Raw genomic sequence first — 16,405 nt, 5'->3', positions numbered from 1 at the left:
ACCATAACTGTCACGAACAACTTTTATCGTATTTATTAGGTAAATCAGACACGCTGATTCCAATTTTGTACTCAAAATAAAGATTAGTCCACTAACCTTCAAAGTCATTTAGGCTTTTTTAAAGCGTTTCAATATCCGTTTCGAAAACAACACAATCGGCATTACAAGCTCCGCCCATAAATATGTGACGAAACCTAGCTTTTTCAGAAACGAAAGTTAGGAATGTTTAGTCCGATTTAGAATAATAGAGATGGGTGTCTTAAAACCCATTATTATCTAAATCCAGCTTGTAAAATAATTTCAGTTTTTTATGAAAGGGATATAAACTATTTAAAATTGCTCGCAGCTTGTTACATGACGTTTAAATGGGCTAAACACCGAGAAAAATGAGCTCAAAAAGCGCAGTTTTATCACAAGCTAGCGTTGTTATCGCACTTTTTAAATATGCAATGCTAAATAGCTTATCTACCTTTCAGAAGAGACTGATATTATTTTTAAGGCTGAATTTAGATATTAATGGATTTTAAAACACCCATCTCTATTATTCTAAATCGGTCTAAACATCCCTACGTAACTTCTGTTCCTAAAAAGCTAGGTCACGTCACGTATTTATGGGCGGAGATTGTTATGCCGATCGTGTTGTTTTCAAGACCGAAATTAAAACGCTATAAAAAATCCTTCATTACTCTGAAAGTTAGTGGCCTAATCTTTATTTTGATTACAAAATTGGAATCAGCGTGTCTGATTTACCTAGTAAATACGATAAAAGTTGTTCGTGGCAGTTATGGTTTAAGCAGTCTTTTATGTATAATTAGATGAATGTCCTGCGTTGCATGGAAAATAAAAAACAGCTTATAAACATTACATTACCTTACCTACTACATTACCTTTACACTATATTACCTGTAACTGTTTATAAGCTGTTTTTATTACCTAAGCAACACCGGTCCTTCACCTTGTGAGGCCAGTTAGTAATCATTACATGCAAACTAGATTGCTGAGGTATTAGCACATATAGAGAGAGCCCTATAAGTACATGTACATTGTTTTCGTCCTTGACTTGGATAATAACTACAGTAAAACAAATGACTAATTAATTATGGTGTGGCCCGGTAGTGATTGATCCACGGACCAGTATCGGTTCGCGGCCCGGTAGTTGGAGACTACTGCTCTAAATGATGAAATCATTGAACAAACACTTCTCAACTTAAAAACTGCAAGAACAAGCGTGAAAGCTAAACTCGATGGAATGTCGAGAAAAATGTTGTCACAACTTACACTGCTGTCGACGTATTGAGTGTTGATTGGCTCGACCGCTAGCTCTGCATCTAACAACCTTTCAACGGGCATGTCATCGTTGTATGTCGACTCAGGCTCATAGCTCTTCTGGTCTCCTCCACTCGTGGCTCTTCGATCTCCACTCAGCACAGCTGCAACAAAGTTGTCACCATTAACACTAGCGCAAAAGATGAGTCGATTGCCCTAGGCAAGCAGTGCGTTTATCACAGATAGATGGTGTAACTATGTGAATCACTTGTTTCCATCGTGCGCATGATACAGATTTGGAGTTGTGGGCTCATTTAGTTACCATGTGATAGGTGTTTCAATGGATATTCATATGTCCATTAAAAGATTTCAGAAAAAAATAAAATCCAGTCATGTCATTTCCCCGTATTGTGACGATTTCTGTCACCCAGCAGTACGAAAACAAGAACATATTTCAAAATATTTTTGTAAAACAAACAAATGCAACTACGGAAAGAAATGATTATAATAATAATATGATGACACAAAAACTAGATGGAGCGCAAGTTATATAACCTCCCATTGGGTTAGCAAGCCGTATAAGGATGTGTGTAATTGGCAGACAAAAGACTAGAAAGAGCGTATCTGCATCCGCAATCAATACCACGCTAGCATGCCACGCCTACTTATACAGTGGCTGGCTGCAGCAAACAGCATGCTAATAAATAGAACAGTCAAACTTGCTTGTTGGCTGAAAGGAGTGATTGCAAGATTCACATATGAAGATGAACTTGCACAAGATTTTAGTAGATTTTATCAGAATGTATCAGTATTTTTCTATCATTTGCGATTGTTTTTGAAGTTGTAGGTGATCTGACTGCAAGGATGTTCATAGGTTAAAATCGACATGTTGATTGCGGTTATAACGCTCACATAAAGTGAAAGTGCAATTATGACGTCTATAAAAAAGACCGACAGCACAGAGACACGTAATACTGCAATTTGAACACAATAGCTGATATCGACTGTAGCGATGATAGCAACTAGTGACATCATTTCGCACGTAGTTTTTTATTAACCACAATTAACCGCAAGTTTTCTTTTAACCGCAATCAAGTTTGTCGGTTTTAATTTATAAACATCCTGGCGACAGATCACCTCCAACATCAAAAACAATCGCAAATGATAGAAATACTGACACTTTCTGTAAAATCTACTAAAACTTGGTGTAAGTTTATCTATCTATCTATAAAAGGGAGTATTAGCTCCGCTTAGCCGGAGCTAATACTTTTGTCAACTACAAGTAAGGGCCTCGAGCAGTTTGCTACGACCACAAGAGCATGTCAAAAGCCCTTGTGACCACAGCAATACAGAGCGCGGTTCACAATTTTTTAAACTTAAAGGTGAAGGAACAACGAGATGAGCAAGATAATGATGTATTCTATGAAGGATAGATCAGCAGACCTAGGATAGTGAGGATAATAAAGTTGATAATATAAAGCTGATAAGATGAGGTAACTCGGAGTGATGCTATTAATCTTGTTTGAACAAGTCCCTTACGCTTGCAAATACTTGCATTATGGCTGCTGGTGTGGAATCTCTGTACCAATTGCATTTCACCCATTGGTTACTGAGACAGCTCATGAAAGTTTAACTAATGACTTCACAGTGCTACACAGCATGTCTGCCATCAATGCTGGCACCAACACGACACGCTCTGGCAGGTGACTTCCATGCCATTGATGAGACCTTTTACACCGCTTGTGCCTTGGCAGATGATTTAGTCAGATGAGAGGACTGCTTGGTAATGTAGAAGTTACCAGAAATAATACTCTTGCTTTGTAATAATAATTTTCATGGCTAATATATATAACCAAGAATTGTTGAATAGCCATTATTAAATCCTGGTTATTTTGTACGAAGCAGCTTATAAAAACACCCTAAAAGCGCAGCACCTTAAAACATTAGCCTGTGTACCCACCAATTTCAGATTATTGTTAAAAACAATTAAACCATGACCAACAGCAATTAGTTAAAATATAAGACATACAATTGATTTGACACTATTTTCATTTGTCATAAGCAGTTTATGAACTAAGCAATCGATTTCGTCTTGATTGTAGTTCTGTTGGTTCAAACAGAATATTAATTACAACTCAAACAAGATATATTACGATTATCTCGTTTCTATTTTGTGCTCAAATTTAATTCTAGAAAACAAATATGCCGAGCGAAAAATACAAACAACCAACACTACTGAGCCATGTTACGACATTGAAAAAGTCTGGAGAATGGAGAGTCGAGGGAAGTAAAATCGGAAGAAGCAGGCTCAGACTGCAGTTGCAATAGAAACAGCGATTTCGGAACAATTGAGGTACACAATAAAAACTGTCAAATCACCTTGATTCAGTTAGACAAATAATCACAAAGTTTGTAGATTTATTAAATCCATGGAGCTGATATCAATGAAACGCATTCAAAGTAATTAAAACTTAAATTTAATCATTTCATTTCAATAAATAATAAATTAAATAACTAAAATGATTAAACAGAGTGCTCATTGCACTCACATAATTTTAACAATTATGTCGGGTTTATACTTTGAACGAAAGCAATAAAAATACCTACGACCTCTTCAGTGAACTTTAAACCTGAACCAATTTTTTGAATTACGGGTTCAGGCAAGTATTCATTTACGCCTAGCAAACCTCTATAAAGGATGAATGTGCCATACAAAGAGTTGTCTGCCCTTTTCTTAACATCCGATCAAATGAAAATGGAAAACAATTCTAATTTTGTAGATCTATAGTAACAGGACACTGTTCGAGACGAATTCATGAGTTGTACACTAACCAATGACATAAATTTGCTAAAAATCCATTCAGCAAGAATTTGGTAAACAGGTAAACGATTTCCTTGTCCAACTTGTGGTGCAAAGCTAGCCTGGGTTCCTTGAGCCTCATTTGCAGCATTCCCACTATCAATACGCATGAGGTATAAATTTTCACGAGCACTTGAAAAGCCTCAGAGCTAATGAAACTCTTCTACATGATTTTGCACGGTCTAAACCGCTGGCTATACAACTATCGCATGTCCTGGCAACTAGCCACGTACAGCTAGTGACATTCTCTAAGCTCACTCGTGACTAGCAGTGTTTAAGTCTTTAAGATGATCAGCAGCTACCCAGCACTTAGCTAGTGACGTCATACATTCCATTTTTGTCTCTGTGTAAGGCTGTAAAATTGGATTAACATACGTGTATTGTTGTTAATAGTGTTTGAGTTCAGTAACCAGCCTCGGAATGGTTAATTCTGAGTGCAGTATCCTAATAACCAATCTATACACTGTTTCTTATAGCGGTCAATGCCGTTAGCTTTCAAACACTATATGTAGGCTACAGGTTCAATAAATGGCTGATTCTAAACTGACAACCTAAAGCAAGTACCATATCTTTAGAATGATGCAGTTCCTCTATCTTTACCAAGAAAAGCTGCTGTGTTAGATAAAACTCCTTCTTCGTATAAATTTTTGTTTTTGCATATATGACACCACATGACAATACCTTTTTATTTATTGATTTTTTGTGGCACCATACGTAAAATATTTTTTCTATAAAATGGTTATGGACTGCCCTATAAAAGTATATATATACATATTTCTCAAAGTTTGTTGTATGTAGGTTTGTAGGATTGATTGTCCGCCTATACATCTTAAAACCTTAGAATAAATATTCCGTACCGAAGAAGATTAATCTTGGACCCTGCCGTTCGCCAATCTGACGCCTTACCCACTAGACTACAGAAATCAAATTGCTAGCTTGCCAATATAAGGCATCACATGAGAGCAGATACCTAACTGCTTTGCGCGGGTCATAACATAACGTCACGAAAATATGGCCCCTTACAGTGCCTCGCGTTGCGTGTTCACAACTCGAGTTGTACAACTGGAGTTGCCGAGTTGTACAACTCGGCCTGGGTTTTTGATGAACTCAAGTTGTGCTACGCAAAACTAACACGGGTTTGTAAAAAAGCAAAGTGAGTAATTGGGGTGTCTCATTTACAGAACATTTACAGAAATTTAATAATAGTTTAAATACATAGACATATTTAAGTTATATATATTGGCGATATTTGCGCATATTTATTTCTATAAATATAATGAGACAAAAACAATTGTAGAATGTAAAAACCAAACTCAAAAACAATCTATGTGGAGCCAGGCCACTTCTTTTTCAAATGAAAAAAGAGTTATCTTTCTAGAACCTGACAAAAAACTGAATGAACACCGAAAATGAACATAGAAATTATTTCAACGGCGTTTAATGATGCACCAAAAAAAATTCCATATAGCTAGAGAAAATGAAATGATGACATGTTCTCAAGCCGAGTTGTTGAACTCGAGTTGCTGTTGAAAGAACTCGGCTTGGGTTTTGATGAACTCAAGCTGTACAACTCGAGTTCATCAAAACCCAAGCCGAGTTCGAAGAAGTATACAAGTACAACTCGAGTTGTACAACTCGAGTTGCAAACTCGGCACACTATAATTCGCTATTAGCTCGAGTTTTACAGTACGTACATAGTTTAATTTCTATTAGCTAACGGATGCCTATTGATGTACCATTGTTAATATAACCAGATCTACGGTTATGCTACCGTAATACCGATATATTGTACCTTACTTTTACAAAGTCGCTCACAAAACCTTTACACAACTCGAGTTGTACAACTCGAGTTGTGAACACGCAACGCTAGGCACTGTAAGGCACCATACGAAAAGCTGTTCGCTCACATTATTAAACTGGCTAATAGCGAGCTACTCTCACTACTTCTCATTGTTTATAAGACAAAACACTTTTCTCATGATATGTAGTTTGAAAGTTAGAATGGCACATGTTGTTATATGTTAAATACATGTTGTTATGTATAACATATATTAACATATATTGCTAAATACAATATATGTTGTTATGTTGTTTAATACCAATCAATTTTTTGTCCAAAGACTTTTCTATTACCCGGTGGCACAGCTAGTATATACATAAACTAGCGGAATGTCCGGCGTTGCATGGGTATTAAAAATCACCTTATAAACAATGAGAGGTAATGTACCGAACGGAGAGAGAATGTCAAAGCTCTTCCTATAAATGCCTGGTGAGAAGAATTAGCGTTGACACTAGAGCTGGCATGGGTAGCTCGTCCGGTCTTGACCCACCGGGTCAGAGGTGTCCGGGTCGGGCCACCCGACCCTCGGGTCTTCCGATACAAAGACACGAGTAGGTTTATGGCTAAACGAGAGCGATTGTATATCGCTTTTTATGTGCGATTGAAATAGAGTTGCGCTTAGTCCTAGCGCAGAAGGACCAGGCGAAATAAAACAAGGTGAGTCGCGACTATATTTTTACGTCTGTGACAATAGTCTTTGGACTAGAGGTTTCGCAACGGTTTCGGCAAGAAATAATCAACGAGTCGGCGGTCTGAGAGTTCATGAAGAAGCCAGTCACGAAAGGAAAAGACCAAGTTATTTGTACAATATGCGAAAGCAAGTTGAGCTACAAGAAGGGTCCACCTCATTACTATCGAGGCATTTACAACGAAGGCACTTGAGGAACTTGAAAGCGCGTCTAAGAACCTTCAATCCAGCAAATTTATTTCATTTTAGTTTCTTTCACTAATACCAGAAGTTTTAGGAAAGTGATGGATTTTTGCTTTCAACTACGCTGGGTTATCCATTTTTATATTTGTATAGTATAAATTCTTAACTAATCTCTTCTTGTTGATTATAATAGCAGAATTGAAAATAAAATCTGTGATAAAAACACTCTAGCCAAAGTCATGTCATTAATCTATCACCCATTCAATAGCAATAATCCACCGATGTCTAGCCATAAATTGTAGATTGCATCTATAAACCAAACCACAAAATATAATGATTGGTGTGATAATGGGTTCTTTTATCTTAGGTTATTGATGTCACAACATTAGGCTGTAATAGAACTATCTCTTGGCCTTAAATGAATAAAAAAAATCGTGTGTGCTGACCCGGCCCGACTCGATCTTGGCCCTCATTGCTGACTCTGAGTCTGGCCTGACCATGCATTCCTTTGTCTCGTTTCAGCTCTATTTGACACCATATATAATCATTGACCCATACAAAAACTTCTTAACAGGGGGCATCTGTAATGTGGGCGCAGTGCTAAAATAATTAGCGTGAGGTTACAGTATATCGAATATGATAACATCTTGGATCATTACGTCTTGTATGGCTCAGTGGTAGAGCGCCTCTCGATACTGGTACAAATGTAAAAATGAGATATCGTACTGGCTTTGTCTGACCAAACGTCGAGAAAATGTCGAGGCTCTTCCCACGGAGAAAATATAATTGTTCGTGTGAGAAGAACTGGCCTTGACCCCAGATATAGTAATTGAACCTTACGAAAAATATTTTTTAACAAGAGCATCATAACGTGTGGGCGCAGTGCTAAAATGATTAACGTGCGCATACTTCTGTAGGATACATGATAGTGCTTTAAATTATTACTCTGTGGGGCTCAGTGGTAGAGTGTCTGGATTTCAAACTTGCGTAGCAATTTCTGCGAGTTCAAATCCATCAGAACGCGGAAAATATTCCTTCTGAGATTGTAATAGCTAATAGCTGGACATACATGTACATGGGTCCACACACACATTGATATATATATATATATATCGATGTATATATACACATGTTATACATACATACAGTGGAACCGCGGTTTTCGTACAGGTTGTTCGAGATCTAGAACAATCACTCTCATTAGAATTAATGTATTTAAATTTTAATCCGTTTCAAGTCGAGAAAACAACTTCGGTAAAGTATTTTTTTAATATTTTCACCATAAATTTACTGTATACTACATACTACAAATAAAAACGGGTATAAATTTATATAGATCATGGTTAATTTTAATAAAAGATTTTCTATCTATGATGATAAAAAAAGAAAACAAAAGTGAACATTTCGTACGTTTTGCTCTTAAAGATGTAGTTGCGTCAAATTTGAGTTGATCTTAAAAAAAAAGCATTTTTTTTCTCTATCAGTTGATATGTTGTTTGTTGTGTTACGCGATCTCATTGCCAAGATATTTGAAGATTAAAATCGAAAAAATCTGATCGCCGTAAAAACGCTCAGCCAACAAAAACGTGCCCAGACTTGCCCAAAATGATGTCACGCGTTATACAACCTGTCTCTATCTCTCGTATTCACATCGGCTATTTGCGATAAAAGTCTAGTCCTACGCGGCTCTATTGGCATATATCTTATTTTGTATTTGCTCATGTTGGCTAGAATAAAATTTTAAATCCAGCTACAGATGCATTATTATGAATGTTTCAAAGGCATCAAATAACGAAAACTGAAAATTTGTTCTACTCACTTTCTCCAAATGTTGTGAAAACATTTGGGTACCGACTACCAATTCTACCGGTCTACGGTAATTCTGTCAAGCTAACTATGTAGAACGAGGTCTATGTATCAGCACAGTTCCGCCGCTACCCATACTAACGATATACAGCCTCCCATAAGTCCCGCCCACCTTATGTCCGTCGCCTATCCTTGGGGCGGGGCTGTATATCATTGTCTACACCGACTACTAGTTTCTTACTACTGTAAGTAAGCTAGCCGCGTCTTTGAAAATAATATACATGTACATAGGGATAGAGTTTTAAGGATGAGAAGTCTGCTGCAAACTGAATTTGAAATCACATTCTCCAGTTCTGCGGACATCCATATACCATATCCAATTCACTACAATATTCTGCAAATCATGTTTTGCATTATCTTCAACAATATTATTTTATTATATAATTTTTACAAGCAAAAATATTTTCATCTCGGCATAAAGCTTTTATTAAAAATATTCATCAAGTCGTGGCCACTCACATAGTTTTAGCTGATACAATAAGATAAATTCATCTACTGCAACAAACTCAAACAAAACATCATGGTTTATGCAGCACACATTCAAGTCTCTCTTTCCCCTTTATGGCAGTTTCCACACTGACAAAGCTGCTTCGGCTGGTGGGACGACATAAACATTCTGTAATCAGTAAAACAAATGCAATCAATATATGTCATTCATAGATATGTCATTCTAAAGCGTATCTATTGAAAGCTTTCAAATTGGGAGTTTGATAGATTGCGAGTGTAATTTTAAAAACAAATAAATGTTTAACAAAGGCACAAGTACGCCAAGCCAACGATTCGAAGCTTTGGTTCTGGAAGTTAAAGATTTGCATTGATCAATCAATTTTCTTCACTTTCTACAAGTGAAAAGTGAACATCTAATGTCAAATCATAAATCTAATTTACTAGATAAAACTGCCACAGAAAATTTGAAGCAAATGTAGCTAGGTGAACCTATAAAAAATATAAAACGATGATTAGTGATAGCAAAAAGTTATAATTTTATTAATTAGTACATGTATTAATGAGTAGTAAAATATTACCTTTAGTATATTCATCAATCTAAGCCATTGTATAGCTAGATGCTAAAGATTAAAAAGAAGCCGTCAAGAACTCACTGTACATGCGTATCTCGCACGCGCAGGAAATTACATTTTAGCCTCAAACAGGGAAATATAATCTGAATGTGAACTCAACAGGAAACTCTATAGGAGACTCAAAGTAAAAGATAAATTTACCTCCATTCTCTGATCTTCCTCCGTAGAACTTTAACTACCTGATGCCAAGAAAACTCGGAGTCACCTTCGCAGTAACTTTACAGCAATTTTTACAATTACGTTGTTCGCCAATAAAACATGTCGATCGAGTAATTCATTAAAGTAACGATGTTAATTAATTTAGTAAATATCGATGTTCATGCGATTTAATAATAGAGTAAAATCCCTAAATTTGAGATCACAGACAACACGTTTTACGAGTGATAACATTTATTACGGCCTATATAAAAATTTCGCGTTGATGATTAGCTAAGGAAGCGACCTCATATTTATCGCTCGTGGTTTCTTTTCAGATATATTGCTTGTGACGTCACGAAAGAAGCACTCGCTGGAACGTGAGCTTTTTAAAAGAGGGCCTCATTCAAACGCATATATCTCTGGACAGGGTTGGTCTACAAAAACAAAAATGGCATCAAATCGTAGCTGATGTTTTAGCCTTTTATGGGTCTTAATTTCATTAAATCGACTTTTTGACGCAACCACATCTTTAAAACATCGAAAATATTCTAAATTAAGATACAATACCAAAAATTGTAGAATTGATAATGAAACAGAAAAAAATGCAACAGATCAGTTACATCAGAAACAGCGAGAAAAAGAAAATATAAACAGCAATGGCACATTTATTTTACATCTTTGAAGGAGAATCCTCTTCCAGAACGATTTAGGGTAACGCAACTGGAGGAGTTGTCTCCCTAGCAAATCCCTTCAGTAGACGGACGTTGTCTCAGATAATTCCTTCCTTTTTGTAAAAATTCATGAAGTGTAACTTACTTCTCTCCTTGTTAATGAATGTTTCTATGCTGTTTCTGGAGCTGTTCCAGGTGTTTAATTCCATTGCGCATGCTCCAGTTTGGTCGGAAACCGAAATAATGTTCGAGATCCGAGACGAACAAATCTCTAATTTTTTGGTTGAAAACCGAATTGGTCGAAAACCGAAGCGTTTGAGAACCGAGGTTCCACTGTATATTGAATTATTATACATTATATATACAATTCATAAATATACACACTAAAAATTATAAAAGCAGTAAATTAAATATTATAAATAATTTACATCCTTTGATTGGTTGATTTGATTGGGCAAATAATTGCAGCATGTCATGAAGTGATAACACCAATTTACTTAAAAGGTTGACTTTCAACAAAATTCACATTACAGTTATTTGGTATCAAAAGATTCACTATGTCTTGAGGTGTAAACACACTAGGCGATTTTATCGCGAGCGTCATGAGGAGGGCGGAGATATCGCTAGCGTGTGCATAAACACACTTGAGCGATTCACTAGCAAGCGATATAATGGGCACGCCCACAAACTGCCAATAAAATTCCGTATCATTAGTTTCTTCGGAGTTGTTAATAAATTTAGGTCAGTCAATATGGCGCCGTCTAGGCGACAACGTAAACAACTTACGCATTTGTTATTAAACCTATCTCACTTTCACGGATTGTACACTGCCTACACTACAAGGAGACATAAGAAAAACGATTATTGCATTTTTAACTGTAATATTTTTCACTATTTTTATACATATTTTATTTTGTAGTGGTTTTTCATATTTAGGCCTAATGTATTAAATATTTACCGTTCTCAAGATGGTCAACTTGTGCAACGATTGATTCCAAATGTTGGTTTTCAACTTGGATTTTTTGTAATTTTTGTTTGTTATGGTGCACATGACTGGGAGTGCTATTATTAAATTTATGAACAATTCAGTGCTCGTTCTGAAGATGTTTCAATATTAACAAAATAGCAAATTGTCGCTGCTGTACGTTGGTGAACATCGATAAGAAATAATTACCCGCCATAAAATTGCATTCTGGTAAAATCCAACCAATCGAAATGCATCTCGCTAGCGATAAAGTTGTGCAGAGAAAGTCTGGCATTATCGCTCTGGATGAGCACGCTGGGTGAATTCTAGCGCAGATTAGCGCCACGCAGCGCGATATTGCTCTAAATATCACCTAGGGTGTTTATACCTTTACTCTGTTGTGTTGTAGGTACAAAATATGTGGAAATGTGATTAAAAGCTCTTAAAAGCTCAAAAATGAACAGTTAACATCACGAGACCGCCGTAGATTAGAATCTCTTTCCAAAACGGCTCAAATGGGACGTAGTTGTACAAGATGGCTTCTGTTCACACTTTCACGCAACCTCATTCGCCGGAATATTTTCACAAATATACTTCACGCATTCAATAAAACCATATCTATTGTTCTTACGCGTCTATTTCATCATCATTGTAATGCTGTCATTTTGAGCACTCATATCTCAAAACCTACCATAAAAATTCGTTTAATTTTTTATCTTAGCTCGAAGGAGTGCATATCATCTTTTAATAAATATGACGAGCCTGTAACAGTTGGCCACCTGTGATAGTCAAAAAATGCTCCAGAAATTATTTGCGCTGTTTGGTAGGAAGTATGGGTCACATGATCAGATTACGACTAGGTGATTAGACCAAGCTGAAACAAAATTGTAAAGTAGCGCCTATATTTGATACGGGCTTTTCGGTAAAACCCAAAGTGTTTGTCAAAAACTAGTGCTACGAGAAGTTTTATATTGAGCCTTTTATTGGCCTTTCAATTCACGTGACAAAACAATAACCAAATGTAATGATTACGTCAGAGAAATAAACTGATTTCAATCTACGGCGGTTTCGTGATGGTGGCAATTAACTGTTTGTTTTTGAGCTTTTTAAGAGCTTGTAATCACATTTCCACATATTTTGCACCTTCAACACAGCAGAGTAAGACATGGTGAATCTTTTGTACCAAATAACTGTAATGTGAATTTTGTTGCAAATCAACCTTCAAGTAAATTGGTGTCATCACTTCATGACATGCTGCAATTATTTATCCAACCAAACCAACCTTTGCAAGTCAAACTTGTTGCATCAACAACAACCTTTGCAAGTCAAACATCAACTTGTTGCAAGTCAAACATCAACTTGTTGCAAGTCAAACTTTAAGGAGTTGATTTAAATCCAGCTTGTCCATCACATAGTCACAAATTGTGTTGAGGGATGCAGGCCGAACTTTGTTGCAACAGCATTTCTCCAGCACACAGGCGTATTGCCACCTAACTAAGACGGCATTACGCCTGTATGCTGCCATTCGGCTGCCACTGTTACTAGCACACTTATTAGCAGCTGAATTACTAGCCATGTTCACAGCCTTAAGCATGACAAAAAGACTACTAAATAGGATCAAGGTAGAGGAATCATTGAGAAAATGGTAAACAAGGCCTTCAGGGTTTAGAGTTGTGATTTAAACAAATCTATCTATCAGATCTATCAAATGAGAGTTTAGGAGCTTGGTCATAACTGGTAATATAACATTTCAAAGACGTATCTGACAAACTGTGATACAACGACAAACTGTGACACTACGGACAAACTGCGACACCACTACAAACTTTGGCACCACGACAAATTGCGACACAACGACAAACTGACACCACGACAAACTGCGACACAACGACAAACTGATACCACGACAAACTGCGACACCACACAGCTGAGCTTGAGCAGTTTGGATCAGATGATGATCTCACAACTTGGGGTGAAAGCAAATCATTCTCTGGTCACATACGCCCAAGCCACCCTTGATAAATTGATAAAGCCGGTTTGACAGAGATTTAACCCTACTAAAGACGTGATAGCTAGGCAATGACACCGGAACACGCAAAAATGTGGACAGGTTTATAGAGATTGTATCGGATTATCTTATTACTTTCATCAATCACACCAGTAACTGAATTCAAGGGAATGTGACAGTTGTGTGGTCAATTCAAGGCTGCATTAAAACAAGCTGCAGTAAAACAACGCTCTTTACATAATCAACAAACTAAACAGAGATGAAGAGAGATGAAGCGATAGCATTGAAACGCTATGAGCTACTCAATGGCTTACTCCTTCACATGAAACGATGTAAGGGGTCTGAAGTGAAAGGAATTGCTCCCGGCAATACGTGCCACTGTTACACGCCTGCTGCTAACATGGCATGCAGCACTTCGTTAGCAGAAAACATGTTTGCTTCCAGTCCTTTAAGATTTTCACGATTTGAGCTACTGAAGTGTGAAAAATGTTTAAAATGGAATAGCTTGCACGGCATGCTTTAGCAGATAATTCGCTAGAGCAGTTTCCATCTTTCACAAGCATAAAACATTCGGGAAATGTGTTCGAGTAGTAATACTCATTTGACTTGCGAATATTTTACTGTTTCCATTTTGCGAGTAATGCAAACTTGTGGATTAACCACATCATGAAAACATGGTACACGTCTGCAACGCTCTCAATCTATAGCCAGCAGCAACGACGAAATCACCGCTGACGATAAAAATAGAACAGAGCTTTTTCAAGTGCTCAACAGTGAGCCATACAAAAGTCATTGATTTTGAAACACGCTTTCGAATAGCTATTGAACGCGTGTACAAACATTTCAACTATGGATGCGCTAGGCTATCAATGGCCAGTATTATTCGTACATCTTCTCATCAGTGAGCAAGCACAATGGAGAAACGAAAGGCCGGCTAGATGTAATGCATGAGGGATCAACGATGGTAAATGTAGGCAAATGCGTATAGCAGTAGGCAAGCCAGTCATCAATATCCTCTGACATTTCCTAGAGATGTGAGCCTGTTCAAAATCATCTTGGCCTATCAACACGCAAGGATCTATATATAATTACTATCACGTGGACAGCTTGAAGGGGGGCACCCAGCTAGGTATGCATCCCAGAGAAGAATTTTCTGCAAAGCTTTTGGAATGCATAAAAGACACATGAATCAAGAATGACTAGCATCAAATGATGACAAAACGGTGAAAGCCTTTATAGGTAATGAAACTGATTTGTCATAGTAAAAATGATGATACCATTTTATTGTAACGAACAACAAATTGATGCCCTGCCATTCAGTCAATTTAACAATGGCCTGCATCGTGTATACTTTCCTAGTAAGAGAATCTGTGAGTGGAATGTAGAAATACTACTACACCATAGATACAAGGCAGCTAGTAGATCCCTGGCTGAGCAACTAATTAGGAAAATCTTAAAGGCATATCAAAACGGAGAGCTGCTCTGCTTGTTACTGTTGAGGCTGGTTCACGCTATATCGCCGTATCCGACGTTGATGCCACAATACTTCGGTGATCGTCGATGATAACAATATTCACACTCACAAACCCATCCGCGTTTGCATCAGTGACGTAGTGTTTTCAGTTTTCTTTTTAACTTTTGGCGAAGAAACCTCTCTGTTGTTTTCGCGTGACTGGAATCAAATACTAGTCTGTAAACAGAAATAAATCAGGCTAACGGCGACCATGAATTCCCATCGCAAAGATGGTTCACGTTTGAAAGGCGGTCGTCGATGCTTGACGAAAGATCAGAAAAGTTTGACAGCTGCAAACTTTCCTGACGTGTCCATGTTGCTTCGTCGAAGCCATCGGTTTACGGTTCACATAATCGATGTGAACGCCGAAAGGAAAACGCTGACATACGGCGATATAGTGTGAACCAGCCTTTAGGCAGTGCGAGTTAAGCTTGTTTTCTACCATACATAATGCCGCTATTTACTGTGTTTCCATGCTTTGAATGAGTTCAAAGATGTTCATCGCCATTTCAGCGATTTGGAGTTGCACTAATAGCAGCACTATAGATATTTCTAAGATTCATGAGGTATCACGTTTCAATTCACGACTAGTCAACTAGTCGCACTAAAATAGTAATTATTTGTCATCCTCGTACGAGCAACTCATCCTTGACATGTAAATGTTCATGTAAAGGCAATAAGTCATGCAAAAACGAGTAGCAGTAGAACGTTTTCGTAGCAGTAGAACGTTTTCGTAACAGAGACCCATATACATGTGCGCTGAATTTTTTTACCTCCACTGAGAAGAGCTTAGCTGAGTACCGCGCATCCTCGTGTTACGGCTTCCCTATTTTACAGCTTTGTCACCTTGCGATGCGGCACACAATGTTTTTTCGTCCCTTCGTTACAGCATGCTTTTGCCATACGATATCAACAGAGATGTCTCTCGAAATTCAAATTTGGCGATCAGTGTGCTGCATACGTCAGAGTCACGAAGATGCCGATATGCTATTCGCCAAACTCCCTCCCACAACGCTTGAAAGAGATAAGATGCTCTCTCTCCCTCCCTCAGTTCAGCCTTCTTTGTATTTCGTAAGACGATTAATTAAGACGATGACAAAATTAACGTTTAGTTCAGTAAAATACATAATGTACTAAAACTTAGCTTCAAGTATGTTTAGTAATCTAAATTCCTATAAGTTAAATTCCTAGTTGAAGTTATACTAGTTATACCTTCGTCTGTCTCGAAGGTAAGGACTCCCCACGGTACATACTGTACATAGTAATATTACATTTTATTGCAGATCATAATCACTAAATATACTAAAGTTATTGTAGGTTACTATAGTT

At 37.3% G+C, this 16,405-nt stretch overlaps 1 pseudogene; it reads right to left on the bottom strand.

Moving 5' to 3' along the window:
* LOC137404369 (retinoic acid receptor RXR-alpha-B-like) overlaps nt 1-16,405 on the bottom strand; it is a 55,057-nt pseudogene that overhangs the window by 12,142 nt on the left and 26,510 nt on the right.

The sequence above is a fragment of the Watersipora subatra genome, chromosome 9, assembly GCF_963576615.1.
Source record: "Watersipora subatra chromosome 9, tzWatSuba1.1, whole genome shotgun sequence".
NCBI classification, from domain to species: domain Eukaryota; kingdom Metazoa; phylum Bryozoa; class Gymnolaemata; order Cheilostomatida; family Watersiporidae; genus Watersipora; species Watersipora subatra.
This window is presented reverse-complemented; position numbering and strand designations above follow the sequence as displayed.